This window comes from Styela clava, chromosome 1, assembly GCF_964204865.1.
Source record: "Styela clava chromosome 1, kaStyClav1.hap1.2, whole genome shotgun sequence".
NCBI lineage: Eukaryota > Metazoa > Chordata > Ascidiacea > Stolidobranchia > Styelidae > Styela > Styela clava.
In genome coordinates, this window is record NC_135250.1 from 30432062 (window position 1) to 30448773 (window position 16712).

Here is a 16712-nt window from a genome sequence, read left to right on the forward strand (position 1 = left end):
AAATTCTCTCCTTTTATAGGTTTTAGAAAAAATGGAAATTTTCTCGTATTTTTTTTAGGCTCTATTCAGCCACTTGCAATGAGAAAATAGATTCCTTTTGGGGCGCTTACAACTCAAAATGTTACTTTTTCACGCATTTTTCAACAGTCACAAACGCGGATTTTTCAATTTGTTCACTCACTCCTTCGCTCTGAATAAGAACTTGTACAAGCGATACATGTCATTGCGGTTTCGCAGACCAGGGGAGTAGCCAGAGGTTCCGACCCCTGCCCTTTTTAAAATGTAAAAAAAAGCATTTTTTGTATCATACACATTTTTCGCATTTTGAAACGACGATTTTTAGACCCTCAAGACCCCCTAACCCACGTTTTCTGGGACCCAGCTGGGACCCGCTAGCTCTCAAGGTCAAACTTGGGAATTACACATTTCAGTTTGTGCTCGTTGTGTAAGATATGGTGTAGGCAGGGTTAGACAGCAAAGTCCTATTCCGCCCTAAAGGTAATAGCTTCTAACGGATTTCTTTTGCGTATAAAAGTGCTACCGCGAATTTTAGGTAACCCGCCTTCAAGGTAATAGGCACTTTTACACATTGCATAAAGCCTTGTTCAGAGCTAAAAGATTGTAAATTACCCCAAACAATTTGCGTCACTGAAATTTATAATCTAAACAGCCACTAAATTATATGTTACGTTAATGCGATTTCTATCTCTTAAGACTCAACCTTCACCTATTTTCTCCATTCATAAAAGGAAAACAACAAAATTCCTTCGCGTAAAGAAGTGCTACAGCGAATTTTAGAAAGGTTCTTATTCTTGGGCGACCAAACAGGATCAAGTAGTGGAAACAAAGGCGAGACGTCATACATGTAAAAGAGCTAATGCAAATGCAATCGGGTGAAATTATAACTTTTACTAGGGTCTGCAAGTGTTTAAAATGTCAGTCGAAAATGATCAATTTCTAGGAAAATCAAAGTTTTGTAATGAAGCAGTCTCAACGTCAGTGGAAACTACCTTGTCTGTACTCTTTTGTCAAAGACTCGAGGTTTCTAACTCAGAACACACCATGCATCCAATTTTATACGATCGCGCATTAACTTCGCCAAAGGGACCGCTGGGAACAAAAAGATCGGATAGTGCGCAAAATGTGGTCGGTATCCCTTGCCAAATGAAACTGAAAGATTGACAAAGTTCATTGTTCCACGTGCAAAAGTGCTAGCGAGCTATTTTTAAGCGGGCTATAATTTTAACAACTAATAAACAAAATGAGATAGGCGTTTTTTGCTAGAAGAAATAGCAGGTCAAAATTTACTCTAACCATTTGCTGATAATTTTATATCTTAACAATTCATTCATACCTGTATTTTAATTATACATACCGATATCGTCCCCATGCGGGCGCTCGCTTCACTTTTGGAACCACCGGGCCAAACGTTAGAAACGCTAAAAATCTGTTAGTTAAATCGAAAGCTGTGGTGAAATTTATAATCCAATCAATGCAATATCTCAATGAATCTATCGACAGACTTACTTCACCTTGCTGTCGAAGTTATTCAAGGTATACACAATCGTGCATTTTCATTTATCTCGGTTCGTCTATTTGGTGAAAGGAATATTGATATCGTGCCAGAAAAAATTAGTTTTCAGTAAATCGTTAAAGGATAGATTAAAATGGTGTTGGGAAAGACGTAATGAGGGAGGAGGTAATAGGTATGGCTCTATGATCTCATCTAAAAAATAAATTGGCGTGAAAACACTACTGCCTTGCTTTATAGGCTAATCCTTAGAGGCGCCAGGAATCTCTTTCTTTCCTCCCATAAAAGTACGAAATAACATCTTATTCTGACTCTTCCCAGCATTCTATATACTTACTAATCGAATATAAAACCATTTTAGACACATTTGCATTCCTCTCATTTGATTTATAATTACTTAATTAGCAAATGCTCTATGTTCAATCAAATCTTGCAAGATCCATCACTATGTAAAAAAAATCAGTAAGGATAAGGTGTCCAAGAAGTCTTGAGATTTTTGAAAATTGCAAAGGGAATTTATTGATACCACATATTGTTTTAGTCCTCACGGATGTATTAAATGAAGTAAAAATACTTGAACAATGACTGACTGAAAAACAACAAACCTGGTTAAGATATATTGAGAACTCACTTGTAACAAAATTGAAGTTGTAAAGAGACTTTATGTACGACTTTTATGTATATTAAATCAGTTTAGACACATTTGCTTCCCATTTGATTTATAATTACTTAATTACTAAATGCTCTATGTTCAATCAAATCGTGCAGGATCCATAACTGTGTAAAAAATCAGTAAAAGTTACTAACATTTGATGATGGTTAATGAGAAAATACTTGAGAAAAAAAAAACCAACAATACCTTCATGGGACAAATGTGCTTGCATATTTTCTCCCAATTTATCGAATCTTGGTGATGATGCCTTTCAAGTTTTATGGATATTTTGTTTTAACATAAGTTAGCGTCGATAAAGATTTCACTTCGATCCATTGGGGTTCGGGACCCCCAGTTTGAAAAGCTCTGAGCTAAACTATATCCGTTGCTAATTACATAAACAACAAAACAATAAATTTTACCGGTGTTTTTACACAGGTAATGAAATAATAATTAACCATTTTGAACACATTCGCTGTTCTCATTTGATTTATAGTTATTACTTAATTAGTAAATCCTCTGCTCATTAATATATGCGGGATCCATAACTGTGTAAAAAAACAGTAAATATGACCGACAATTGAAAGTAAATGCCGTGTATGTCTAAATCAGTGGTTCTCAAATAGTGGGCGTGTCCCACAAAGGGGGCGTAGACATTTTTTTGAGGGAGCGTAAAGCTAATTCAAAATAAAAATACTTGTTAGATTTGATCTTGCCTGCTTTATTTTGGATATTTACATTTCTGACATATTGACAGAGCTGTGCTTGGAGCATGTTGAAGAGAGTAGCTCATTGTTAGCCCTTTGTTTTTGAGGTGGGGCGCTAGACGTGACAAATTCTAAAAAGGGGGCGCGGATTAAACAGTTTGAGAACCACTGGTCTCAAAAATTTCGAGCGGCGATAGTTTTTAGCAGTACATGAAATTATGATTAACTCTGGTAGATCACGTGATCAATGAGAAGAAACCAAACTACAATCCGTCATATTAATGGAGATTGATCTTATTGTGGCACGAGTGGCCCGTGAGAACTGTACGCGCGAGTTGTTGGCCCAACGGCCGATCAATGGCTTTTACAAGCGGCATTTTTGATTATCAGCCTAATACTACCTCGACGGTGAGTTCAGCGTTGGAATTTCTTTTTTTTTCTTTTTTCAATAAAAAAGACAAAAAGACAAAGTTAGACATGAAACAACACAACAACAATTTTATCTGGAATATCATAATTTTCATTTTAACACACCAAACATACATTTTTTTTACAACTATCTTATTTCAATGTAAATAAATTACAGAAAATAGAGATGAGAACTTTGAAGCATTACAGATTTTTCAAAAGAATTTCAATCTTTCCATCTCTTAATATTTCTTCTTTTATAAAACCATTCATAACTCTTATATATCCTATCATCACATAATTAAACATAGTTCGGAGTATAAACCGATAGATTCCCAATTTTTGAAATATTATGCCATTTCTAAAATTCCAAATTGCTGCCATTAGGCATACGCTTGCCACTACATCTCTGATTATCCTGCGTGGATCTGAAAATTCGAATCCCATGCAGGGATGGTTATGTGCGAGAGGATTGCTGGATTCCTCACCACCGTAGGGTGGTTCACGTAAGCGCTGTTGCGTTACGGCTTCCTCCACCATCAAGTCCGTGCCTTTGAAACACATAACTGGCTAACTAATCCCATACCGGACATAGAATGGTAACCGGACGAGAGACCGTGGTTTGCCATATGATCAAGCCGCGTTATCGACTTACCTCTCCCCTAGGATAAATATGTAAATCCTATCCTGCCGAAAGGTGGCTTTCTTTCTGAATGATATTTTCCGATTTACCCAATTCGAAGATCACCGCACGCCAAACTCCAGTGGCGCAATCGGTTAGCGCGCCGTACTTATATGACAGATACGGAGTGATGCGGAGGTTGTGAGTTCGATCCTCACCTGGAGCAATTTTTAAGTTGCTGAACTATATTGACATATATTTATCTTCGACCGTTACCTAAACAATTTTTCCGATTGGTTGACCGTTAGTTCGGCTCGGCGATGTGGCGCATCGTGCTAAGCGTTAGGAATACGATCGACACCGCAACTATGATTACCCTACGGCTTACGTGGTTTCGCAGGTTCAAATTCTGCGGAGTTAATCATGTGCAAGAATATTGCTGGACTCCTCGCCGCCATAGGGTGGTTCTCGTAACCGCTGGTCGGTTACGTATTGCTCCACCATCAAGTCCATTCTTACGAAAACAAATAACTGGCTAACTACTCCCATAACCAACATTAAGCCGTATTAACGACTTTCCTTTTCTCTGGGATAAATATGTCAATCCTAATCTAGTTATCTCAAGCAATAAATTGGTATTTGAACAAAAAGTAGAGATTATAACATATAATAGAGCTTAAGTATCCGGAAATAAATATTTACCTCCGAACACCACTTTTCTCATTATATACAGTAAAAAATAATATTACAAACGGATTGAAGTTGCAATATTCCTTTTTTTGTGTTTATATATCCGATGATATTTTATATGCTCCGTGCAACACCACTTTGATAAGATCCAATAAACAAATAATTCCAAAGAAATGTTATCCATTGACGTTATCCAAATTACAATAACTCCAAATTGTAAAATCCAATAGGGTCTCCCACATTCCAGGAACTAAATTGAGCCGTCCAGAAGTGTGTGTACCAATATTCAGGTAACTAATTTTGTTCGCCTATTTTACACGAAGTTGTGCAAAGGAACTGAAAACCTATAGGCAGGGGGTATATTCATTTGGCTGACACAGACAGTCCCCGAACTCGTAATGGAACTAAAATAGGAATAATCGGAATGAAATTATGACACAAACCTAACCTGTTACACACTACGGGAGTACCCAAATTCAAATTCATAATATGGGACGTTGTTACTACACCTTTCTCATTTTCGCCCAGAACAAGGCTCATTGCAACTAACCATTGATACATAAGGCTCATCTTGCCATGTTTTCTATTTCCTCCAGCGCACAATATTTTCTACTGGTCTGGTCAGGGCGTAGCCAGACATTTTCAGAAGGAGGAGAAGTTCTAAAATTTGTAATTGCTAAGTTACACCGTAAAAGCTATCGGACCGGGGTCTCCAAGAATCTTGATGGTCTAATAAGCGTTTCAGAAAGCATTTTCTGTATCATACATAAAATTGTTCGTAGCCTGCAACGCTTTTCGACCCTCAATTTCCCGCCAGCTGTTATGGTCTAACTTGGCACTTTGTCAGAAATGTCAGAACCCCCGCTTTAAAAATTACTGACTGCGCCATTGCACTGTACAAATACTGCGGATCGCAATGATTATTTCGCCAAAACTAATACACAATATTTTTCACGAGTCTCCACAAGTTAAAAATCTAAAATTAGTCTTCACTATACAATTTACTGCCACCTGTAGTAGTTATTGGTTCCATTATACCAGTGGTTCTCAACTTTTTATGACTCGTGGCCCCCTTTCGGAGGCTTTTAGCACTCATGGCCCCCACTTTAATATTCCAGAGGTATTAATAGGGTTATTTTCATTGATAGATTCCAAATCCCATTATGTTAAAACAATTTGCACAAAAGAGAGCGAAAACACCCTGCGAAATAACCTTGTTGAGCAGCAAACTAGGAAAAACTGTGAGATTTCTTTTAAAGTGAAAAGTAAATTTAGATTTCAGCTCATCCTTGTGGCCCCCCTCCAACTCCTCTGTGGTCCCCTTAGGAGGCCGAGGGCCCCCGGTTAAGAACCACTGCATTATACCCTTTCTAAAAAAAAATTCCATATTTTTTCACGCATATCAGACAAGGGTTCGAATCCCAGCGAGGCCACAATAAATCCCAACTTAATTTATATCGCACAGTTACCAAACTTCCACTATGAACTCTTCATACTCTTCCACTGACACCCTATATCTGCCAATTTAAAAAAAATCGGTGCTCCCGAAGTATGCGAACCAAGATGGCGGACATTGGAACGTAACATTGGTAACAGGTTAGGGTTAGGCGATAATTTTTTTCCAATTTCCCTTATTTTAGTCCTATTATCAGTTCGCAGACTAGCCAAGAGCCTCCCGTAGTATATATACCTAAAATTATGGCCTAACCCTAACCTAGTACACATATTACATTCCGATGTCCGCCATCTTGGTTCGCATACTTCGGGAGCCCCAAAAAATCTCTACTCAACTTAATACAGTCGTTATTATTTTTATTGGCAATTCATATCATAACGGCTTGCGTTTCTAGCTACGCAAATGGCTCTGTATGATACAAAAAAATGCTTTTTTCTGCATTTCAAAAGGAGGGAGAGGGTGTTATGAACCTCAGCCGCACAGTTTGAAACCAAAAAAATATAACCTTCAAAGTAAACATTCCTAAGCTTTCTATCCATATTTATACCATCTTAAATTACTGTTCCTATATCCTTTTGTATATATTTTTTTTCCGTCACAATATGTAAAGTTTAAAACCTAAATTCTTCTTCTCTATACAATTCCCTGTCTGATATGGTCTCATAGTCTCTCTCTCAAAAAAGATTTTCTTCATATTTTTACGCGTATGACCTAAGTGTTGGAATCCCCTTATTCTAAATTTGTACAGTTACCACCATTATGAACAAGGCTTCAATAGAGCAGCCAGTAATCTACGCGAATCTCAGCTCAACTTATTACAGTCAGTTTTTTAGGGGGGAGGGGGGGGGGGGAGCTCAAATTAAAGACTTATAACGTTCAAAGTCAATATTGCAAACTTTCTATTCAACTTCCACTACCTATAATTTCAGTTTTCCCATCCTTCTAGAAATATTTTTTCATCATTATTCGTTTCACATATATCAGCTTACATAACTTCATAAGCTAACGAGACAGTAAAAATACACTTCTAAAAATTTCCAGCAAACTTAACGTGACTTTACGCAAAATTATACATAAATAACTCCAAAATTTCTCTCGTTTTTACCGATTGTATCTAAAACAGAATCGCGTTACATAACGCTGATTCTACGTCACGTGTTTAGCGATTTTTATGTAAATTTGGATTTTTATTTTTGCCTCGAATGTATTAAAAACATGCGGCAAATTTGACTGTTATTTTATAGTATTCGGTAATGATGATCCGGGAAGATCCCAGGACCCTCAAAAATTGTAGCTTACATTCACACAAGGGTGCGAATAGCCGTAGATATTATCACAAAATCGACAATTTTTTTCGTCATATTAAGGTGTTTAGTAATGCTGGTCATAGTCTAATTTCTTCAGGCGAAACAAGATATATTTGTAAAAATGAACACCGCAATAATTGTCACGTACAATTACAACAATAAAATTCCACAAGAGAGCAGCAATGCTCAAATATTTGGACACGAAACCCAAAACGAAATAGTATCAATTCTTTTACTGTAGCAGTAGTCGCACTGAGATGTGATCACGGAACCACGTTACGCAAGTTTCAATTTTGATGACGTCATCACTCAAAACTCCAAAAGGAATTAAATTTTTGAAAAAAATAAAAGCAATAGCCTTCTATAAGCGAAATATACAATCTTGGACCACTGAAAATCCAAAGCAATTGGACCATTAATTTTTTTCATAACAACAGCAATAACGTAATAACAAAACGTTCTATAGGTCCATTTTGTGTGCAATCATTTGTTCTGTCTCGTATCTTAAGGCTGCACTAATTTATGTGCATAGATTCCGGGTCCGTCCTTTTGTCTGGCTTTTGTTGTTGTTGTTGATGTTGTTGTTGTTCAGCCGAGGACCAATGTTTCTCAAACTTTTTAAGCCGCTTCCTCCTCCCCTTTTTGAGAATATGCTAGGGGTCGCCCCCCCCTTCCTCCCCTTTCAAAAATAATCACAAATGAGCTAGATCTACAAATAACAGATAGTGAGTTTTATTCAAAAAAACACGTGAAAAACCCTACCCCCTCCCCAACTAAAAACATTCTACGGCCCCTATATGGGGCGCGCCCCATCGTTTAGATTGAATTGAATTTTTGAATCTTTTTAAATTCAATATAGCAAGTCTTAGTTTTGAGACAAAAGAGTACCGGCTTTTATTTTTTTAATTCTAACGCTGGAAATATCGTTTATGATAAAAATACAAACGCTGTTACGTGTTCGCGGTAGCGCTTTATTTACAGGAAAATTATCCGATTAAGCAAGCGGTGCCAGATATTATGCGTCGCTGGTTGTTTATGATTATGTTGTTGTTATGTAATTGGATCAACGTGGATTAAAATCACAGGTATTATCTGGCAAGAGATTTCTTGGAAGTTAATTTTTTTTTTGAACAATAAAAATGGGCAAAAAGGAGAATTACGTTGGTGTATCTTGTCTGAGAAAAGCCTTTTTATCCAATTTTGTAAAACTCGATATTAGTTGGCGACATTATGGTTTCATTCCAAGGCTAAAACAAGTCTCTGAACAGGCGACCGAATCTACGCTTTTGAGAAAAAAACAAAGTATTTTTATTCCAGAGTTTCTCAAACTTATCTCGCCTCATGAAACATCAAGAAATTAGAAGGTAAATTTATATTCAAAAAATTGTGTAATAGAGTTACTTCGTGCATCAACTTGCACAGCAGGATTATCACGACATCTTTTGAGGCTTCCAGTTTTGAGTCAACACTCCATTGAGAAGGCAACACACGAAAACACCCTACGGTAAAATGTAAACTTGACAATTAGAAAACGAGAATATCGGTCAGAGACCGAAACCCATCGATCGAAAGTTATGGGATTCCCCCAAAACAGCGCTCGTATTCCATAGTGACACCTTGTGTCCCATCACTAATTAATTAAAAAACTTGCTAATTATACGACATAGTTCATCCAAAATCAATAGGCTTCTGGTCCGATATATGATGAATGCACATGCAAAATCTGGAGCAGATTCAATCTCGCTTCCGTGAGATATCGCGTGCATCTAACAGACAGACAGACAGACAGACAGACAGACAGACAGACAGACAGACAGACAGACAGACAGACAGACAGACAGACAGACAGACAGACAGACAGACAGACAGACAGACAGACAGACAGACAGACAGACAGACAGACAGACAGACAGACAGACAGACAGACAGACAGACAGACAGACAGACAGACAGACAGACAGACAGACAGACAGACAGACAGACAGACAGACAGACAGACAGACAGACAGACAGACAGACAGACAGACAGACAGACAGACAGACAGACAGACAGACAGACAGACAGACAGACAGACAGACAGACAGACAGACAGACAGACAGACAGACCGACAGACAAATACCTATCAACATACTTACCGATTAAAATCGATAAGTGATAAGGCCGACGGTTAAGGATATTGAACAGTTGACAAAAATGCCAAGCTCTCCAGACTGGTATGAGGCCTGTCCGCCTGTTTGTCGCCAGTTGGAGACAAATTCAAGACCCAGAAGTACCGCCGGAATTGACATAGCGACCAATTTAGTCACAATTTCAATCCATGTCCAGCGGAACAATTCGAAAATGCTCTCTCAACAGCAGTGTTTCGCGGAACACAATTCTAGAAGTTCTGTTCTATTTAATTCACTAAGCTTTGATGTTGAAAGATGGGGATTCCGATAAAACCAAGATTTCCGACGACACAAACATAGCCTATTATACTAAATACCCTATCCCGTGATATTAAAAGTATTTACTGTAAACTAAAATAACGTGAGCGTTGAAACCACGAATTTGTGAAAGATAAAAAGTCAATCTGGCAGATCGGCTTTCATGATGTATATCAGGTGCTAATCTCCGTGTTAGATAAAGGTTATCTATCCGATAGTTTAAACAGTGCCATTTAGCTTCCCAACTCCGAGAAACCTAAGTTTTAGTGTTCCTTTGATTGGTGTATTCTAAATCCCATTATGTCCAAACAATTCATGATAAACAAAGTGAAAACACCTTGTGAGAAAACCTAGTCAAGCAAGCGGTGCCAGATATTGTTCATCGTCGGTTGTTTATGAATATGTTGTTGTTATGTAATTGAATCAACGTGGATTAAAATCACAGGTATTATCTGGCAAGAGGTTTCTTGGAAGCTAATTATTTAGAACAATAAAAATTGACAAAGCGGGAAATTAAGTCCTTCCATTAGAACAAGGCTCCGGAAATGCATAATATATTTATAATCGCTTGTTCTCCTGTCCAATTTTGTACAATTTGCTGTTAGTTGAGAACATTGGGGTTGCATTCCATGGATAAAACAATCAAAGCCAATCAAAGTCTCCGGTTGGCCAAATATTTTTTTCAGGTATGGATATACATATTTATCCCGGGAAGAGGAAAGTCGATAAGACGGCTCAGTCATATGCCGAACCACGACCTCTCGCCCGGTTACCGGTCCATATCGGGTATGGAATTAGTTAGCCAGTTATTTGTTTTCAGATACATAAACGGGCGACAAAAGCTACGCTTTTGAAGAAAAACGAAGTATTTTATTCAATTCACTATGCTTGACGTTAGGAGATGGAGATTCCGTTTAAACTAAGATCTTTCCAACGACACCAACATAGCACTAAACACTCGATAACCATATCGTATGATATTAAAAGTATGATACTCCCGAAGTATGTGAACCAATATCGCGGACACCGGAACGTAGCATGTGTACCAGGTTGAGGTTGAGCCATAATTTCTTCCTTATTCAGTAGTTCTATTACGAGTTAGAGGACTAGCCAAGTGGTATTTGTACCTGAAATTACTGTACTTGAAATTACACATACTACGTCCCGGTGTCCGCCATCTTGCTTTTCATACTTCGGAAGCACCAAAATGATTTACTGTAAACTGAAATATCGTAAACGTTGAAACTATATAAATTCAGCTGGCTGTTTCAATTTTTAATCTGTATTGAGATTTTCTTATTTTATTTTTGTATCAAGTATTATCAGCTTTATTTTGTTTAAATTGCTTTTTTTAAATACCCTCAAGTTAGTAATTCCTTGATTTTTTTTTCTGTTATTTACGGATTTATGAAAGATAAAAAAGTCAATCTGGCAGATCGGATTTCATGATGTATATCAGGTGCTAATCTCCTTGTTAGATAAAGATTATCTATCCGATAGTTTAAGCAGTGCCATTTAGCTTAACAACTCCGAGAAAACTAAGATCTGATCGAAAAAACTTGTATACATATGTTTGGTTTCTATTGAGAATTCCACAGAATCTGTGGAAAACATATGAACAACGTCCGGGTTCTAGGAAAAGTATACTTCAATAAATGCGACAAAGGGCGACATGGGCTGGAAGATAACAAATTTGCCGCCTTGGTTCGCAAAGGGCAATCACAATAGGACTAATATGCCACATGGTTGAGCTTACCATACGTCCCGCTTTAGGCGGGACAGTCCCGCTTTTCAGCGTTTTGTCTCACCGTCCCAATAAGTCAGCCAAAAGTCCCGCTTTTCCAGCATAATACACAAACATGTTCTCGTTACTGTTGTTTCTGTGTAGCGCAGCGCTAGCCTACTTACTGAAAGTGAATGAGTTCGTTTCCCGCTGATTCTCATTGATGGCAGACGTATCGCATGTAAAACCAATACTAATTAGTCCAAATTGAATTATTTGTACCGGTATCGTTAACGTCACAGCTGAGGGGTTGTTGCCTTTTGAGGCGTCCCGATTTGAAGTCCCAAAAATATGGTAACCCTACACATGGTGCCGGTTCGCTATGCGATCTTACTTGCTTCAATCAATTGTCATAGAGTTCAGTTTCAAGCCCTGACTAAGTTTTGAGTGTTATTTTGATTGACAGATTCCAAATCCCATTATCCAAAAAAGGTTGAGAACCAATGCAATAGATCATCAAGGAATGCCTTTTTTGTAGGATGGTTTTCAACCTTTTTCTTTCGTGCCCCACTTTTGTTGCACAAAATATCCCGTGGCCTAATAACTCACTCATGGAAGAAAAAAGCTAAAAGTGAAACAAGAAATTGTTTTGTCAAAGATAGACACTTTAAACAATTAAATTGAGAATTAACACATAGAGCAGGGGTCGGCAACCTACGGCCCGCGGAGATATATAATCCGGCCCGCGACGCTTCACTGAATTATAGTAACGAATTATAGCTGTTTTGTCGATTATATTCTTTACGCAAGAGAATTTACGTGTAGACTAAATGATATTATAACGTCACAAGTATATAATTCACAATTACTCGTTTAATGAGCCTATAATTTAATTATAAATTAGACAAATGGCAACAAAACGCAGAAAAGTTGATGCTAAGTGCAAATGGTTTAATGGCGCAAAAAATATTGAAATGATCAGTCTTCGCGCGCTGCTTAAAATTTAACTTCTGATCTGTGTGATAAACTGTGATACATTGATCATCCATACGATTTTTAACTTTCTAAAAATAGGTGCGCCCCGCCAATGAATTGCAACCTTTAATTTTGGCCCGCAAGCGACAAAAGGTTGCCGACCCCTGACATAGAGCCAAAAAGCAGCAGCATCCTTCATTTCAATCAAAGTTCAACTGATTAGTCAATAACTCTGGCAGTTTTTAATAGGTCTGTGCTCCATCTGAAAATATTTCTATGACCCAAAATTGGGCCATGATCGAGTACCAATGACCACGGCGTTCATGTCTTTACTCAGATCATTATGAAATCCCGTCAATTTATACAACGTATACAAAACATATCTATTCACAGAAACACTTGTAAGCTGTGGATTTTGGTTTAACTCCTATTTAAGAAACGGATTTGGATTTAAAATTTTCGAGACCCAGCCAAATCTTTCTTCAAAATGAAATGTTTGTTCGGCATTTCCTGCGAAACTTATTGCTCTCTGGATGAAGTGGTGAAGATATATCAGTTGGGTACTCCCGAAGTATGTAAACTAATATGGCGGACACCGTAACGTACTTGGAATAAAATTATGGCCTAAACCTAACCCGGTACACATACTACGTTCTGATGTTCGCCATCTTTTTGCATATACTATGTCACTGCGTAAAATAAAAAAAATACCAAGATATTCCTAGGGGTTCGCAGAGGGATCTCACCGCCGATTATACAGTAGACCAGTGGTTTCAAACTGTTTAAGCCGCGCCCGCTTTTAGAATTGTCAAGTCCCGCGCCTCATCACAAAAATAACTAGCTAACAATAAGCTACAAATATCAGTTAGTAAAGCGAGAGTATGTTTTAATCAAAAAACACGTAGAAAATACGTGGATGGAACGTAAATAATGGAATGAATGAAAAGAGTCGAAAAACAAATAGGGCGGGTAGAATCAAATCTAACAATATTTAAATTTTAATTAGCTTCACGACCACTCGGAAAAAAAAAAATCCCACGCTCCCTTTGTGATGCGCGCCCTATTGTTTAAGAACTACTGCGGAAGACCCTTGTGAAACAGATAAGAGTGTCTATAGCAGCCACACTTTATGCGATACCGCCGTTTATAATAAAATTTGTTCAAAAAAAGATCACCGGCACCTACTCAAAAATGAAGAAGGTGATCTCTGAGAGTTAGAGGCGACCATTGAAATGCAATGATCGACTCGCACTCACTCAGTGTTAAAAGAGGATTATTTCCGAGAAAAGGCGACCACCGAGTATCGTGTGTCCCCGAAAATAAGACATAGCCTGATTTTAAAAAATGGTTTTAGTATAAGCAATCCCTTTAAAATTAGACCTATAGTCGATAGCGCGAATTTTTTTGACATATGATTTATGAATCTAGTGACTTGCAGGACATTCTAAATGATGGTGATATGGTCATTTTTGAATAGTCTATGTTCTGCAATATTCTTAAATGAAAGCGTGTTATTTATAAGTAAATGAATATCGGTTTTCCTATTTTGTATATTTGAAAATTTCGTAATTTGCAATTTTTTTTTCGATTAATAAAAATAAAAGACAGGGGCTTATTTCCGTGGAAACACGGTATCAACAGCTACTGACCCTGTCTAGAATTACGTGTTTTGCAAGAATATACTTATGCTAAACAATGCAAAATTAGGTACCAACGCCTCCAATCAAAAGCCTGAACCGCCAGTTCCACATATTACAAGCTCTACTCAGAAGTTAAAACCGGCGGATTTTCTCGGAATCGATATATTGCCAAAGATTATAATTCGTTCTATGAAACGCTGAATTAATATGTTATCTTATAAACCTCGTGAAGAAATTCTCGGTTTAGCGGTTTTGATTACTAAATGTGTAAACAATGTCGGTGAGCAGAAAATGTAGGTTGAGTGTTGGGCTGGGAATTCCAAATACTTAATGATTTCAGAATCGAATCGAATATTTTTTCGAATCGAATCGAATCTCGAGTACTTGGAAGATATATAGTTGTGTTGACTGTTTTATTGTAATGGGTCATTCAGAAACATAAATTAGTGAAAATAATGTAATTTATCACTCAGACAGTTCGCTGGGTGTTCACACACAGTAAGTAACATATTTCATTAATAACTCACTCGGAAGAAAACAGTATTTATGTCAGGATGGCATTTTGAAAATTTGAATAAATAACAAGAGGGATTCCCCTCGACTTGCGGGCGGACAAAAAAAAAAAAGATGGCGGCGATTCAAAATTCCCGTCTGAACCGATTGGAATAATTTACTATTCGATTTGAAATGCCGGTACTCCCGTAGTATGTGAACCAAGATGGCGGACCAGGTTAGGTTTAGGCCATAATTTCAGGTGCAAATACTACAGGAGTCACATGGCTCGTCCACCATCTTGGTTCACATACTAAAGGAGCCCCGAGAAGCCCAGCTTCACTCAGTAGCTGAAACCGGCAGATTTTCTCGGAACCGATATGTTGCGAAAGTTTCTAATTCGTTCTATGAAACGCCTAAACAATATGTTATCATATAATCCTCGTAAACAATTCTTGGTATAGCGGTTTTGATTTACTAAATCTGTAAACAATGTCGGTGAACAGAAAATGTAGGCTGGGACTAGAGCTGGGATCTTCCGAATACCTGATGATTTCAGAGTCGAATCGAATATTGATTTTGAAACGAATCTCGAACTCTTATAAGATGTGTAGTTGTATTGACTGTTTCATTGCAATGGGTCCTCAAAATACATAAATTACCGAAAACATAGAATCCATTTCTCAGACAGTTTTCTTCGCACAGCAAGAAACATGTTTCCTCGATAACTCACAAGAAAGAAAAGAGCCATACGCCAAAAATCAAGATGGCGTTGATTTAAAATTTAGGGCCTAATCATATGGCAAACCACGGTCTCTCGTCCGGTTACCAGTTCATGTCGGGTATGGAATTTGTTATCCAGTTATTTGGGTAATCAGAGATGCGGTGGCGGGGGTATTCCTAACGCTTAGCATGATGTACCACACTTTACAAGCTCTGCTCAGAAGCTAAAACCGGCGGATTTTCTTGGAACTGAAATAATGCGAAAGTTTATAATTCGTTCTATGAAACGCTGAATTAATAATATGTTATCATATAAACCTCGTAAACAATTTTTGGTTTAGCGGTTTTGATTTACTAAATGTGTAAACAATGTCGGTGCGGAGAAAATGTAGGTTAAGAGTAAAATAATGGTGCTCATTCTAATTGTTGTGCTTGTGTAGCGAATGTGGATTTTAATGCCTTTTAACCCTTTTATAGTAATAGTATGTAAAATTCAATAAAATAGGCCATTTCAGCTATTGCCCTGATAATGATTTATAGCGAGAAGCCTTAGCTTTCTTTGTGTCAAGCGTTATTTGTATCAAGCAATTTGATGACGTGTGTTTCTAACTATCACCTATACATGAATATCTAAATCGATCTGATTGCAATTTTTTCTTCATTTGTCTTTTTTTATTTATTTCATTACATAGATTAGACTAGCTAGAACAGATTGCGCTTGCTGTGAATTCTTTCAATAATTTACGAGTTATAATTAAAATATTTTCATCATCACGACGACTATTACATAGTAAATTTGTAGCAAATGTAATTATTTTTACTCTAAACTAGTAACAGCGCGATGGACGTTTCCCCGATCTTTGACCCCTAAAAAAATCTATATATATACTTCGCCATTGCAAAGTTTTGAACGCTTATTTTGAGAGTGAGCGCTTACAAACTGGCTCACATGTCAAAACCTTCCATTTTTATTCAAAACATAAAACCACGTACCGCTTATGGGTACTGATAGCTAATTTTAGGCTGGTCTGTCTATCACAGCGTTTGCGGTCATCGGAATAATAATTTGATTTACAACTATTTTTTTGAAACAAAACTGAAAACTGACAAATAACACGCAAAAGCACTAAAACGAGGCTATGTTTACTACCATGCTCGAATATCTGTCTGAGCGAAAGAAGTGTCTGAGCGGCAGCACAAATTGCAATTGTTGGGTCATTGTCTCTTTTTGCTGATTGGTCGTTGTGACGGCAATAACCATGGAAACATTCATAGGTGTTGTTGATTAAAGACCTAACGAGTTTCCTTGAGACTCCTGTCGCACAATTAGTGTTATTAGTATTTCTATTTTTTGTACA

At 37.4% G+C, this 16712-nt stretch overlaps 1 protein-coding gene and 1 non-coding gene across 2 annotated transcripts in view; both read left to right on the plus strand.

Moving 5' to 3' along the window:
• LOC120334744 (afadin- and alpha-actinin-binding protein A-like) overlaps positions 1-16712 on the plus strand; it is a 165345-nt gene that overhangs the window by 138172 nt on the left and 10461 nt on the right. The window lies entirely within an intron of this gene.
• On the plus strand, positions 4057-4146 carry Trnai-uau (transfer RNA isoleucine (anticodon UAU)). Its single transcript is given in 2 exon segments — positions 4057-4094; positions 4111-4146. It is a non-coding gene; the product is annotated as a tRNA-Ile (tRNA).